Source organism: Sciurus carolinensis, chromosome 15 (assembly GCF_902686445.1).
Source record: "Sciurus carolinensis chromosome 15, mSciCar1.2, whole genome shotgun sequence".
Taxonomy (NCBI): domain Eukaryota; kingdom Metazoa; phylum Chordata; class Mammalia; order Rodentia; family Sciuridae; genus Sciurus; species Sciurus carolinensis.
The window spans coordinates 31,844,518-31,861,060 of record NC_062227.1 but is presented as its reverse complement, the minus strand read 5'-3'; the positions used below and the strand labels follow the sequence as shown (position 1 = coordinate 31,861,060).

The 16,543-nt window shown below is 38.1% G+C and overlaps 1 protein-coding gene and 2 pseudogenes across 7 annotated transcripts in view; 2 read left to right on the top strand and 1 right to left on the bottom strand.

Moving 5' to 3' along the window:
- Positions 1–16,543, bottom strand: part of Greb1l (GREB1 like retinoic acid receptor coactivator) — a 260,469-nt gene that overhangs the window by 147,820 nt on the left and 96,106 nt on the right. The gene's annotated exons all lie outside the window — the stretch shown is intronic.
- Positions 1,745–2,398, top strand: LOC124965696 (60S ribosomal protein L10a-like; annotated as a pseudogene).
- Positions 13,550–13,987, top strand: LOC124965697 (ubiquitin-conjugating enzyme E2 variant 1-like; annotated as a pseudogene).

Genomic DNA, 16,543 nt, shown 5'->3' with positions numbered 1-16,543 from the left:
AGTGCAGATCGCTCACTGACCACTGCCTATCATCCGCCATTTGCCTGTTTGCCTGCCTCTTGCCTGCGCATCACCTGCCTTTCACCTACCCATTGCCCATGGCCCAATGTCCACCTGGTGATCAATTGCTATTAGCCTGCAGACTGCCCAAAAACTGCTAGCGGATGGGCTTCTGCCCACTGTTACCTGGAAGTCCATTGTCACAGTACCTGCATGTTTGGTTACACACAGCCGCTGCCATCTTGGGACACCAGGCAGGGTCTGCAGGTTTGCTGTAGTCACCACTGCCATTTTGGAGGGTGGTCACCTCAGTTCGGGGACACAGGCCAGGGCTGGAGATATATTGGAGTACCTGCAGGTCTGGTTGCACCTAAGAACTTTCTGCTCTGTGTGCTAGTGGCCGCCATCTGGCTGCCTCTTTGCAGGGTCTCTCCTTTGTTTGAGCGCATCCCTGGTGGTGTCTCTGCAACTTGAAAGGGCATTGAGATCTTTGGACTGCAGCAAGACAGGGTCTGGGGAAGCTGAAGCCCAGGTCCATCAGATTGCAGCTGGGTTTGCGTGGGCCAGTCTGAATCTGGCAAGCCTGTGGAAAGCAGGAGACTAGGGGCAGTTCCCTGGGGGGAGCACAGGTTGGCAAAACTGTAGAGCACAGGGTTCTCTCCAGCTCAGTGAGTCCTGAAGTGCACAGGGATGAAAGGGCCAGCTGCAACTGGTGGGAAGGCTGTAAGAGGGTGTGAGGGCATCTTGCTATCTGCTCACCCAACCAGTCAGCACCGACTGGACTGGAGCTAACATCAAACTCCAGACAACCCCACCTATTGGTGGAGAAGGGAAGCTGAGAAAATTTTTGAAAGCCAATGGAAGCAATCATTCAATTTTACATTAGACTTTCCTTCTTTTTTTTCTTTCTTCCCCCTCTCTCACACCTCTAAATATTTAAATCCAAATGTTTTTCAAGCATTAATTTATTGAGGAATGGGATGTCTGAATAGTATATTACAGTTTTGTTTGTATTCTTATATTTTTACTTTTTTAAAAAAATCTGTATATATTTTTTTCTCTTACCTGTCTCCCTGGATTCTCTTTCTCACTTCTCTCATACTAACAGCCAACCTCTATTAATTCCTCCCTCATTCGTACTATAAATTTTTACCTCTGTGTTCTCTCCTCTCCCTCATAAACATCACATCTTACACTACTTCTCTTTCCTCATTGTCCATCATTTGATTGTTAAATCCTTTAAACAAACTTACTGTTTATATTGTAGAAAATAATTGAACACTTCATTTCTGTTTATTGTGACAAAACGGTAAATGCCTTAATAGGAACCATTTGGTTTAAGATGGTATATTGTTTGCATATAATATGGGTCTCCCCCTTAAAGGTGAGGTACTGGAATCTTCAGGGACACTAGAAGACTATAGAGTAGAATCTGTACTGCCTCAGCTCCGTACCAGTAGATGAGAAGACACACAAACAACATGAAAACACAAGGGAACAAAGCTCTTCAAACAAACCAAGATGTTCCAACAATAGAATCCATAGACAACACAGTAGAAGGAATGTCAGAGGAGTTTAGAAAATACAGTTAAATTGATCTTCAAAATAAAGGATGGTATTGGAGAGAAAATAATGGAAGTGAAAGATCACTTCAATAAAGAGGCAGAAATTTTAAAAAGGAATCAAGCAGAAATTCTTGAAAAGAAGGAAATACTCTTTTTCTGTTACTGTGGCGCAAGGAGCCATGAGCAGCAAAGTCTCTGGAGACACCCTGTACTAGGCGGGGCAGGAAGTCCTGCGCGGGAACCAGCGCAGGCGCCACAAGTTTCTGGAGACGGTGAAACTGCGTGCAGATCAGCTTGAAGAACTATGATCCCCAGAAGGACAAGCGCTTCTCGGGCACCGTCAGCCTTAAGTCCACCCCCTCCCCAAGTTCTCTGTGTGCATCCTGGGGGACCAGCAGCACTGTGATGAGGCCAAGGCTGTGGATGTCCCCCACATGGACATGGAGGAGCTGAAGAAACTCAAGAATAAGAAGTTGGTCAAGACACTGACCAAGAAATATGATGCCTTTTTGGCCTCAGAGTCTTTGATCAAGCAGATTCCATGAATCCTGGGCCGAGTCCTAAATAAAGCTGGCAAATTCCCTTCCCTGCTGACACACAATGAAAACATGGTGGCCAAAGTTGATGAGGTGAAATCCACAATCAAGTTTCAGATGAAGAAGGTACTGTGTCTGGCTGCTGCTGTTGGTCATGTGAAGATGACAGATGATGAACCTGTGTATAACATCCAGCTGGCTGTCAACCTCCTGCTGTCATTGTTCAAGAAGAATTGGCACAATGTCCGGGCTTTACACATCAAGAGCACCATGGGCAAGCCCCAGCGCCTATATTGAGGCACATCCTAATAAATCCTAGTGCTACCATCAAAAATAAATTAATTAATTAAAAAAAAATAGACCAAGTTAAAAATTCAATGGAAAGTATTACCAACAGACTAGACCACTTGGGAAGACAGAACCTCAGACAATGAAGGCAAAATATATACTCTTGAAATTAAAGTTGACTGCACAGAGAAGACAGTAAGAAACCATGAGCAAAAACTTACAAGAAATATGGGATAACATGAAAAGACCAAATTTAAGGTTTATCAGAATAGATGCAGGCGTGGAGATACAAATCAAAGGAATGCACAATCTTTTCAATGACATAATAGCAGAAAACTCCCCAAATCTAAAGAATGAAATGAAAATCAGTTACAAGAGACTTATAGGACCCCAAATGTACAAAATTACAGCAGATCCACACCAAGGTGCATTATAATGAGAATGACTAACATACAAAATAAAGATAGAATTTTGAAGGTTGTGAGAGAAAAAAATCAAATTACATATAGGGGGAAACCAACACAGAGGTCAGCTGATTTCTCAACCCAGTCCTCAATGCCAGGAGGTCCTTGAATAACATATCAAGCTGAAAGAAAATGGAAGCCAACCAAGAATTTTATATCCAGTAAAATTAAGTTTCAGATTTGAAGATGGAATAAAAACCTTCCATGATAAACAAAAGTTAAAAGAATTCACAACTAGAAAGCCTGCACTACAGAACATTCTCAGCAAAATATTCCATGAGGGGGAAATGAAAAAAAAAAAAAAAAGAAAGAAAACCAGCAAAGGGAGCGACTACACTGAAGGAAATATCAAAGGAGAAACTAATTCAAGTTAAAAACCAAAAAATAACCAAAATGATGTGGAATACAGATCATATCTCAATAATAATCCTGAATGTTAATGGCCTAAACTCAGCCATCCAAAGACACAGACTGGCAGATTGGATTAAAAAAAAAAAAAAAAAAGACCCAACAATATGCTGTCTTCAATAAACTCACCTCCTAGGAAAAGATATTCACAGACTGAAGGTGAAAGGTTGGGAAAAAACATATCACTTGCATGGACTGCGTAAACAAGCAGGGGTTTCCATCCTCATATCAGACAAAATGGACTTCAAACCAGTTAGTCAGAAGGCACAAAGAAGGACATTTCACACTGCTAAAGGGAATCATACACCACAGAGACATAACAATCATAGCTATATATGCCTCAAACAATGGAGCATATACATACATCAAACAAACCCTTCTCAATTTCAAGAATCAAATAGACCACAACACAATAATACTGGGTGACTTTAACACACCTTGATCACAAATGGCTAGATCTTCCAAATAAAAACTAAACAAAGAAACTATAGAATTAAATAATACAATGATTTAGACTTAATGGACATAGAGTATTTCATCCATCATTGAGTGAATACACTTTCTTCTCAGCAGCACATGGATCTTTCTCTAAAATAGACCATATGATATGCCACAAATCAACTCTCAGCAAATACAAAAAGATAGAAATACTACCCTGCATTCTATCAGATCACAACAGAATGAAACTAGAAATCAATGATAAAATAAAAAATAGAAGCTACTCCAACACTTGGAGACTAAATAGTATGCTATTGAATGATGAATGAATAAAAGAAGAAATCAAGGAGGAAATAAAAATATACTTAGAGGTAAATGAGAATACCGATGCGGCACATCAAAATCTCTGGGACGCTATGAAGGTGGTGCTAAGAGGAAAGTTCATTGCATTGAGCTCATACATTAAAACGATAAAAAGTCAACAAATAAATGACCTAACATTACATCTCAAAGCCTAGAAAAAGAAGAACAAATCAACACCAAAAGCAGCAAAAGACAGGAAATAATTTAAATCAGAGCTGAAATCAATGAAATTGAACAAAAGAAACAATTGAAAAAATTGACAAAACAAAAAGTTGGTTCTTTGAAAAAATGAATAAAATTGATAAACCCTTAGCCACACCAACAAAGAGAAAGAGAGAGAAAATTCAAATTATTAAAATTTGTGATGAAAAAGGAAATATCACAATGGACACTACTGAAATACAGAAGATAATTAGAAACTATTTTGAACATGTATACGCCATTAAAATAGAAAAACTCAAAGACATCAACAAATTTTTAGAGACATACAATCTACCCAAACTGATGCAGGAGGACATACACAATTTAAACAGATCTATTTTAAGTAATGAAATAGAAGACACCATCAAAAGCCTACCAACCAAGAAAAGCCAGGACCAGATGGATTCTCATCTGAGGTCTACAAGACCTTCAAAGAAGGATTAACACCAATACTCCTCAAATTATTCCATGAAATAGAAAAGGAGGGAACCCTCCCAAACTCATTCTTTGAGGCTAGTATCACCTTGATACCACAACCAGACAAAGACACATCAAGAAAAGAAAACTTCACACCAATATCCCTCACGAACATAGACACAAAAATTCTCAATATAATTCTGGCAAATCACATACAAAAACATATCAAAAAGATAGTGTACCATGATCAAGTGGGGTTCATCCCAGGGATGCAAGGTTGGTTCAACATACGGAAATCAATAAATGTAATACATCACATCAATAGATTTAATGACAAGAATCTTATGATTATCTCAATAGATGCAGAAGAAGCATTTGACATAATACAGCACCTCTTCATGTTCAAAACACTGGAAAAACTAGGGACAACAGGAACATACCTCAACATTGTAAAAACTATCTATGCTAAGTCCAAGGCCAACATCATTCTATATGGAGAAAAACTGAAAGCATTTCCTCTAAAAACTGGAACAAGACAGGGATGCCCTCTTTCACCACTTATATTCAACAATGTCCTTGAAACTCTAGCCACAGCAATCAGACAGATGAAAGAAATTAAAGGGATATGAATAGGAAAAGAAGAACTCAAACTATCACGATTTGCCAACAACATGATTCTATATTTAGAAGATCCAAAAAATTCCACCAGAAAACTTCTAGAACTCATAAATTAATTCAGCAAAGTAGCAGGATATAAAATCAATACCCATAAGTCAAATGCATTTCTATACATAAGCGATGAATCCACTGCAAGAGAAATTAGGAAAACTACTGCATTCACAGTAGTTTCAACAAAAATAAAATACTTGGGAATCAATCTAACAAAAGAGGTGAAAGACTTCTACAGTGAAAACTACAGAAAACTAAAGAAAGAAATTGAAGAAGACCTTAGAAGATGGAAAGATCTCTCATGCTCTTGGACAGGCAGAATTAATATTGTCAAAATGGCCATAGTACCAAAAGTTTTTATACAGATTCAATGCAATTCCTATTAAAATCCCAATGACATTCTTCATGGAACTAGAAAAAGCAATCATGAAATTCATTTGGAAAAATAAGAGACTCAGAATAGCCAAGGCAATCCTTAGCAGGAAGAGAGAAGCAGGAGGCATCATAATACCAGACCTTAAACTATACTACAGAGCAATAGTAACAAAAATGGCATGGTATTGGCACCAAAATAGACAGGTACACCAGTGGTACAAAATAGAAGACACAGAGACAAACCCATATAAATACAGTTATCTCATACTAGACAAAGGTCCAAAAATATACACTGGAGAAAAGATAGCCTATTCAACAAATGGAGCTGGGAAAATTGGAAATCCACATGTAAAAAGATGAAGTTAAACTTCTATCTCTTGCCCTGCACAAAACTCAACTTAAATGGATCAGGGACCTAGGGATTAGACCAGAGACCCTGTGCCTAATATAAGAAAAAGTAGGTCCAGACTTCTTCATGTCAGGACCAGATGTCCTTAATAAGACCCCCAAAGAGCAAGAAGTAAAATTAAGAATCAATAAATGGGATGGATTCAAACTTAAAAAGCTTCTTCTCAGCAAAGGAAACATGAAAAATGTGAAGAGAGAGTCTACAGAATGGGAAAAAAATCTTTACCACATGTACCTCAGATAGAGCATTAATCTCCAGGATAAAGAACTAAAATCTTAATACCAAAAAAAAAAAAAAACAAAAAAAAACAAATAACCCAATCAATAAATAGACTAAGGTACTGAAGAGACACTTCACAGAAGAAGAAATATAACCAATCAACAAACATGAAAAAATGTTCATAGTCTCTAGCAATTAGAGAAATGCAAATCAAACCTACTGTAAGATTTCATCTCACTCCAGTTAGAATGGCAATTATCAAGAATACAAGCAAGAATACAAGCAAGTGTTGATGAGGATATGGGGAAAAAGGTACACTCATATATTGCTAGTGGGACTGCAGATTGGTGTAACCACTATGGAAAGCAGTATGGAGATTCCTAAGAAAACTCCTCAGTTCATGTCCAAAGAACTTTAAATCAGCATACTACAGTGATGCAGTCACATCAATGTTATAGCAGCTCAATTCACACTAGCTAAACTATGGAACTAACCTAGACACCCTTCGACAGATGAATGGGTAAAGAAAATATGGTACATATACACAATGGAATATTACTCAGCCTTAAAGAAGAATGAAATTATGGCATTTGCAGATAAATGGATGGAACTGGAGAATATCATGCTAAGTGAAATAAGCCAATCCCCAAAATACCACAAGGTCAAATGTTTTCTCTGAAAAGCAGATGCTGATCCATAGTCGGGGGTGGTAGGGAAGAATGAAGAAATTCTGGATTATGCAGAGGGGAGTGAGGGAGAGGTGGGGTGATGGGGATGGGAAGGACAGTAGAATGAGACAAACACTATTACCCTATATACATGTATGAAAAAATAAAAAAATTAAAATAAAATTTTTAAAAAGGAACTGATGGCTTTTGGATTAGTTATTTATGTAAGAATATAGATTTTTGAATATTGTGAATTCAGATGTATTCAACTGATTAAACATTTTTTATGGAGGAGGAGGAAGAGGAGGAGGAGCCCAAATTTTAATTTACCACTTTCTTTCTTTTCTTCCAGTCTGATTTAAGACATTCCCTGTGAGCTCCCAGAGCACCATGAATTTGACCTGCTATTAAACATTCATCCTATAAGACTTCCTAAGTCCATCTTCCCTTTGGACTTTGGAATCCTGTTTGTTATTTTCACTTCCGGCAATTCTCATTTGTTTCCTCCCCAGGTAAGACTCTAAACCCCCTGAAAGGAGGAAGTATGGCTTAATCATCTTTGCAAGATTGCCCCAGTACAAGGTTCCACACAAAGTGTACCCTCATGAAACACTTGTGAGATTGGATTGAATTTAATTTGGTACCTGCAACAGAAAAACAAACCAACTGTCAAGTCGCGCTTTTAAGTTTTCAGACATGGAATTAACAGTCCCTCTTTCAAACTTTCACTTTCTGTTTTACATTAAGAGGTCAGCTCTACCCTGGTACCTGCCCACTTTTCTTTGGAGTTGGGGCTCTACTGGCAGCTCGGTAAATTCTGTGACCATGGATGAGCTACTAAGCATCTTTGGGCCTCTTGAATCCTCACTGGTAAATTTAAAGGATTGAACTCAACAATTGCTGAGGTCCCTTCTTGCTCTAAAATCCAAGATTTCATGACTCCTGGAAGACCTTTAAACTATACCTGTAACCACTGCCTTATGATGCACAATGCAAACCTGGCTTCCCTACTGGAAATGGAAAATTCTTTTGTCTCTAAAATTGGGTAATAATCTACAACATATATCACTTCTACCATGAAGACCACATTTCATATTTAGCTACTGGTTTGACTGCTGGTTAAAATATTTTGTCAGATGTAAGTTTGCTTTTCAATGGTAGATTTACCCAAATATCCAGTGAAGGGGCATATTAGATTGCTCTGGTAGTAGAAAGAAAAGAAAGCAGGAAGCATATGAAATAGCATGTGGCTCTCATATGCATCTCATTAAAACACTCCTTTTTTTTTTTCTAGATGAGAAACCAAGAATGTCAGTGATCTAGTCAAAATTATGGAATGCTAAATAGCAAGGATGGAACCAGAGTCCAAGCCATTTTTTTTTTTTTTTAAACAACCAAATTGGTCAACAATTCCTGAAAGACAAAAACAGATGAAGGTAAAATGTCAATTGGTTGAGTTTAAACAGAGACTCCACTTTATTCTTTCCAGGTTCAAAAATAAACAATTCCAGTGATTAGCATACAGGGCTGGCAGATGACATTCTGACTCTTAAACAAAAATATTTGTATTTTTGCACCCCAGTTAGTACACCAATTGTTTAAATTAAAGTAATGGAAAACAAGGAGAATTAACAAACCCAGAACTCAATTTTCCTCCACTCTTTTGGAAGACAGATGGGAAAAAAAAAAAAATCCCTGGGGTTCCTTCATTAGCAGCCAGGGTGGTGAGTCTCATTGTAAACCCCACTAATAAAGGCTCATGGCTACCTGCAGAGCCAAGGAGTACAAATCACATTAGTGAAGACACCAGATGACCAAAGGAAGCAGGGAGGGCCTGGTAAAGCTAGTAAACAAAAGGCAGCATTCCAAATGAATGCCATTGCTAGAATCTGCTTTGTAAAATGCCTGGATTTGAGAACCCTAAAGCAGATTAGCTTAAAACAACAAAAGATTCAAATAAGATACAAAGAACTCCTATTGACACATTAAGAAATTGTCTTCATTAGATCATCAGGTGCTTAAATGTAATTATGTAAAAAAATAATTGCATCTAAATTGTATTTGAGGCAATGAGGCCTAGAAGAACAAAAGTCTAAGCACAGTTCCTGATGTAACATGTTCATGACCAAAATTTCTGAACCAGACACACTGGCCTTTTTTTTTTTTTTAATCTTCCTAACATTCTAAAATCTGTAATGACTTAAAAATTCATTGCACACATCATTTCCGTCTTACCAACTCTACTCAGAGGGCTACATTAAGTATAAACTAGAAAAACTCAAACCCCCCTCCAACTGTAATTCTAAGATACATAATATCAGATCAGCATTCCACCCAACATTATCAGATGGGGGACCCATCAATCAGTCTGAAGTTTTACAATTGTATTGCACACAGGTAACAATGGTTTGGATAATTTAAATAGTCTCCAACAACTAAAAGTCAAATTTTAGGTATAATAATGGGACCCTTTCCTTGTAATTTCTTTCATCGAACTGATTTCTCATCATCCTTCTTCACTTTCGTTTGACTGTAATAATCATCCCTTATGAAGAACAAAAGTAGCTCAGTTCCCACTTTTCTTTGAAAAGGAAGCCCATTGTTTCTTCAAACTCTAACAGGGTGACCAACAGGGCTGCACCAGCCATAGAAGGCAACAGTTCATGCCTAACTTAACCTGCTGGTGGGGCTTTCAGGGCAGGTGAAACCTTTGACTTCATTTGTGTTCAAGTGGAAAAACACTGAGAAAGTTCTGTGAGTCTAAACTCCAAAAAGTTTTCTGGGTTCACCCCTATAGGTTTAAAAATGATAAGTGAATCACATCGGTGAATAGAGGGAAAGGGAAGTGTGGAGATAAAAGGACTGAGGCTGAGCCAGCCACATTTCAGGTTGATTGCAAATGAGAGGTACAGCCCTCTCCACCCTCAATGAAAGAAACCATGGGCAATTCTATGGCCTCTCTGGTCTTCAGTTTTGTCACACAGGCAAGATGCAGAAACCTATTCTGACATCTGTGACTAATATTTTTGCTCTGATTGTTCTTTATTTGCCAGCTGCAACATGGAGTATCTCCTTCCGTTTTCTCAACTATTCCTTCCCTCACTCCTCAGTAGGCAAGAGGAGTCAGGACCAAGAATCATCCAACCTGTACTGTTCCCAAAGCAGGAAGACAGGCATGTGGCAAATCAGGCTCCACTCCCTGCTAATCATGTGAGGCTCATGATCTGTGAAATGGGAATGATATCTCCTACCTCGTAGAGAAGGTAATGTATATGAAGCATTCAGTACATGTTGATACCCTTTCCTATAGTTATCTCTATCCATAGAAAGAACAGTGCTTTTATACCCTCTAGAGTTTTATTGTACACATTTATCTCTGTTCATCTGTATCAGACAACTATGCTCATAAGTAGCCAAACTGATACTCAAATGCATAAGTCTCACTCTAGAACCAATGTTTATTATATTTTACTGCTATTTGAGGTTATGTGGTGATGGGGCCACAATGATCTTCCTATATCATCATGTCCTGTGGGGTGGGGATGGGGAGCATGGCTTGAACTGGGAGGTATCCTAAAAGCAGACAAAGGAAGGGGGAAAAACAGATAAACAAACAAACCCACACCACTTAGTAGGGTAACTGCTAGAGAGGTAAGCTGCATTTGAGGCTCATCAACAAAGTGTCCACATGAGAAGGCAATGAGAAGGCTGGAGCTGGAGCTTAGTGGCAGAACACTTACCTGGCATGTGTGAGACACTGGGTTTGATCCTCAGCACCACATAAAAATAAATAAATAAAAGAAAGGCATTCTGTCCATCTACAACTACAAAAAAAATTTTTTTTAAAAGATGATGAAAATTAAAGCATAAATACGATTATACCATTCTAGGTTCTAGATCTATGTAGGAATGTGATTTTTTAGGTGGGGTCAAAGAAAAGTTATAAAAATAATAGAGTTAGCAAATATTATCTTAGTCTAAAGTTGAGAGAGGTTTCCTAATTTTCTTTGGATGCACCCAATTTCTAATTAACCCCAAATTTCTAAATTACATCTCAGATCTGCACTGGGAACTTTGCTACACTTCTGAGATAAGCACACTAGCATTGATAACACAAGAAAAGAGACTCCAAAAGGCTGAATGACTTGTTCAAGAAAGTTACTAGTGCTGAGATTCTACTTGCAGGCCTTAAACTCTGTATCTTGTGCTCTTCAAACTAAGCACACTGTATTCCCTATGATCACAGAAAAGATTATGTGAAATGGTCCAAACTGTAATCAAAATTCTTAATTAAAAATCCACAGAGAGGGGGCTGGGGTTGTGGCTCAGTGGTAGAGCATTTGCCCAGCATGTGTGAGGCCCTGGGTTCAATCCTCAGCACCACATAAAAATGAATAAATAAAATAAAGGTATTGTGTCCATCTACAACTAAAAATTTAAAAAAAAAAATCAACAGGGAACTAATGAATGAAAGTTGGATAAATATGAGTTTACTTATACATATTGTGAAAATCCCTACTTAGAGACTTCTGAGGTCAGACTGCCAGACAAAAAGAATTGGTTTAAATATGAGGAAAAAAAAAAGTTATTCTGGTCTACCAGAGAAGTCAGACTAAGAGAACATAAGATTCTAGTCTCCTCTTATATAATTCTATAATTCTGACTACTGTTGGTCTTTTCTAAACTTCAAGTTCCCTCTCTCCCTTATTTCCTTTCTTCCTTCCTCCTTTCTTTCTGTGCTAGAGATTGAACTCAGGGCCTCACACATGCTAAGCACATGCTAACAACTCAGCTATACCTTCGAATTATCTGATAAGATAAATTAAAAACTTAATCCAGGTGCATGCTCAGCATACAAAGTTTCTGGGTTCAATCCCACACATTTTGGGGTGGCAGAAATCCTAACCCCAAAAGACAATTTTTCATCCATACACATGATCTTTACTCTCCCTTATAACCTCTCGTTCTATTCCCTACCCTGGGAAAGTCTTTGGTGAGAAGCACAATATAAGTAACCTCCTAAAGGAATCAAGGTAAATAAGTGGGCTGATGGCATAAGGTGGGAGAAAAAGTGCTCTTTATTTTTTTGAATAAAAAATGAAGAAATACAGGAGAATCCGTGGAAGAAATGGCAGGGAGAAATAATGATCAGAGCTATGGCTGAAGATAACCAACAGACAAGTGAGGTGGAGTGGGTCAGCCCTGTGAACAGGGTGTCCCAGCCCTGTGAACAGGGTGTCCCAAATGGGCTCTGGTCTGATGGTAGTGGTGACGGCATAAAGTGCTGAATGATAAATCAGAAGCTGCAGCAAAGAACAGAACTTGTGTTCCCATTTGTTCCAGCAACTGTACAACACAGATATATTTGACCTGAGTGAAACAAAATAGAAAATCTGGTTGGAATCACTACTGGTTTTTCCTGCTGAGACCAATGTGGCTAGTACGACGCCTTTTAAATTCAGAATCGTTTAGATCAACGTTTCTCACAAAGTCTGGTTCAAGGACTGCAAGGAAACCACGTGAAGAACACTTCTTTTTTTTTTCTTTTTTCAGATTTCTTAGCCTTTCTCCCAGAGATTTCTTAAGCAGCGTGTCTATGGAAGGAAAAGGGAATCTGCATTTTGAATACCCCAGAAATGTTGCCAGATTTAGGAAATATGCACATGATTCTGTCATCTAAGAGTTTTTAAACCATTAATTTGGATTTAAAAAAGAAAGATAAAAATTTTTTTTAAAAAGTTTATTTATTTTACTGGGAATTGAAACCAGGGCACTTTTATACTAAACTACATTCCCAGACCTTATTTTTTATTTTTGAGACAGGGTCTTACTAAATTGCTAAGGCCTTGCTAAGTTGCTAAGGCTGGCCTCAAATTTGGAATCCTCCTGCCTCAGCCTCTTGAGTTGCTGTGATTATAGGCATGTGCTTACAATGCCTGGTGAGATCAAACTTTTGTATAATTATTCAATGGGATGCTTATTTGTAAGGATTAGTCAAACACATTTAAAATAAAGGAGGGAGGGAGGGAGGGAGGGAGAGAGAGAGAGAGAGAGAGAGAGAGAGAGAGAAGAAAAACAACCCTTACTGTCCAACTTGTGGGACTGGATTGTTGGTAGTTTCAATTGTCTCCTTCAGAAAATGGAAATCAATCAATCATGGTCCCTGCTAAGCCCCTTGCCATCCTGTGGGTCTGCTCACAAAGTGCTCAGAGGAGGTCTTAACAGCATGAGAGAGTTAGGAAAGCCCCTCTACCATGATGATAGTAACCTGCTCCTGGGATTATCACTGCATCCACCTGCCACTATTTCCTGGATGACTATGGCATTTGGCCTTTACCTTTTCCTCCCAGCTGACCCTGGCCAGGAACAAGTGCATGAAAAATAATACAAGTGAGGGCCGGATTGTGGCTCAGTGGTAGAGCACTTGCCTAGCACTTGTTGGGGCACTGGGTTCGATCCTTGGCACCACATAAAAAATAAATAAATAGAAAAATGGTATTGGCCGGCCTTCGAGCAACAGCGACGCAAGATGGCAGCCACCATGGACTCAGGAGTAAAAGTCCCGCAATTTCCGACTGTTGGAAGAACTCGAAGAAGGCCAGAAAGGAGTAGGAGATGGCGCAGTTAGCTGGGGTCTAGAAGATGACGAAGACATGACACTTACGAGATGGACAGGGATGATAATTGGGCCTCCAAGAACAATTTATGAAAACCGAATGTACAGCCTTAAAATAGAATGTGGACCTAAATACCCAGAAGCACCCCCCTTTGTAAGATTTGTAACAAAAATTAAATGAATGGAGTTAATAGTTTTAATGGAGAGGTCGACCCACGGGCCATATCAGTGCTAGTAAAATGGCAGAGTTCGCACAGCATCAAGGTCGTTCTGCAAGAGCTGCGGTGCCTAACGGTGTCTAAAGAAAACATGAAACTCCCTCAGCCGGAAGGACGGTGCTACAGCAATTAATCAAAAAGGAAACCACAGCCCCCATTCGATTTAAGCAGCCTTCATTTTCCACCATAGTAAATTTTCTAGATACATCTTGTAGACCTCAGAGTACTGGAAAGGAAGCTCCCATTCAAAGGCAGTTTAACTTAAGATACTGTAAATGATACTAATTTTTTTGTCCATTTGAGATATATAAGTTGTACTGTAAAAAAAAAAAGAAAAAAGCTATTGTGTCCATCTACAACGAAAACATAAATACAAGTGATTATCAATCAACTGTGTTTAACTATAAAACCTAAGATTTAGAAACACTAAGAATAAACAAAAAGTTCCAATGGTTTTATGGTAAATATTGTCCTCATAAAATTATTGGATGAAACATGATTCTTAGGATCCAAAAAGAAAAAAAAATTCCTCTAGTCTTTGCATTCTACTTTCCCACTCCAAATGGCTTCAACCAAGTTTTCAGGAATAATGGGATCCTGCTTTACATGAAGGGTGTGTGTTCCTAAAGAATACCATAGGATGTAATGAAAGGCATCTAATCTGTGGTATTCTGAACTAGAGGAGGATGCAAATGATATTTGACATCCCCATTTATGAAAAAATTAAATGGAAAAATTATATTACTAAATACCAATTACTCAAGTATTTCACTAGAGAAGAGATGTCTAAAAACAGAGGAATTCTGAGAAAATGATCCAGAGCAAAGAAGGGTGGAGGTAAGAATAAAAAGACATATGGGGCTCAAAGGATTTTAAATCAGCATACTATAATGATGTAGCCACATCAATGTTTATAGCAGTTCAGTTCACCTTATCTAAGCTATAAAATCTACTTGGTGTCTTTCAACAGATAAATGGATAAGTAAAAAGTTGTACATATATATAATGGAATATTACTCAGAAAGATTACTTTATGAATTTTGCTGGTGAATAAATGGAACTGGTGAACATTATGCTAAATAAAATAAGCCAGTCTCAAAACAAACAAAAAAAGAAATCTGGGGAGTCTGTAAAGATAAATTTTGACTACTAGAGGCATCCTGATGTTCAGTAAATGCCAAGGTACCTCAGAAACCATAGCATTACTGCCTGTGACATGTGCTGTGGTTGCCAATGTTAGTATATGCCATGAAGGGACATGAATTACTGGATAAATTGCAAAGTTAGTAACATTAAGTAGAGTGCGCACACAGGAATAAGTATAATCTCACTTGATGGAAGTGGGACCCAGCAGAATTTATTTGCTTATTCAAGTTTTCTCTACTGCATAATTGTTATAAGGCCTTGTTGCTTTACTGCTAACAGATATGTGGCAGGCTAGATTGCATGTTATCTGACATGGTCCTCAATGCCAAGGACTTCATTTTGTTTGTTCTATAATGATAGTGGACTACTGGTAAAGCTGTCTGGGACTTTCCTTAAGATATTTACAGTTACCTTACAGACGGAGGGGAGACACCTGCTTTGCATGACCAGGCACAATGAAGGGAGCTTGTGAACTTTCAACAAAAGAGGAAGCTTTGTACCAGATGTGAAGAAGTAAAGTTTATTTTTCCATTTAGTTCATTTATATAAGTAAGAAGCAAAGAGAAAAATGGCTGTTTCCCATTCCAAACTGCTCAGGGCATGACTTCTGTTTCTTTACAAATGGACAAAGTTTTGGCTACTGCAGTTTCCAGAGAGAACTGGAAAGGAACCAAGTCACTAATGATTACATTTCATCTGTAGCTAGTTTAACCTTTGAAACCAGCCAATAACAGATGAGACTGAGAGAGAAGGTCAATGCAGCCTTGTCCTTCTAGCAATCCTCTCAATGTTCAGATGGAGAACAGTTTATTAAGAAGATTCTTTTAAGAAATGCAAACACATTATAGAGACAATAATCAAGGTCATCAGAAAATCTGTTTCAACATCTAGAAGCTGAGAAATTCTCAGGTCTTAGGTGCTTATTTTCCCTTTTAATCATTATGTAGAAGTGGAATGATAAAGCTTCCACATTTAAAACAAAATCACCAAAGAAAAATATTTTTTGTCCTTGATTCATCTCTCTTTTCACATTATTTTGGTCTGACAAACCATCTGTTTGTAGCATGAAGATAGTCTTGATATATGCCGAAAGACACACAATCTTTTTTTTACAGTGTTGAAACATTCCTCTTAATCCTGAACATTCCTTAATCCTTATGATATGCTACTAATAAATACAAAAAATACAACAGCCATTGTTGATGTCAAAAATATACCTAGCAGTCACTGGTATTTCAATCATGCATTATCAAAAATGCCAGGCTACAAAATATTAAATAACCTTCCCTGATTCTACATTTTATACATCCATTTTAAAAAATGGGACATCCTCTTCTTTCTCCATGATAACCCCTTTTCCTACTTATTACAGGGAAAGTGAGAACATGATCACCAAGATTAATGGAGCATGGGTAAAGTATTTTAGGTACAAATGACCCACTTTTACGTACTGCCAGAAAAACTCAGCAAGGGTTCAGAAAGGAGAAAACCTGAAGTTCTTTTCCATTGAATTCAAGCAGCTAGTGGGTGATAAATTGATTGT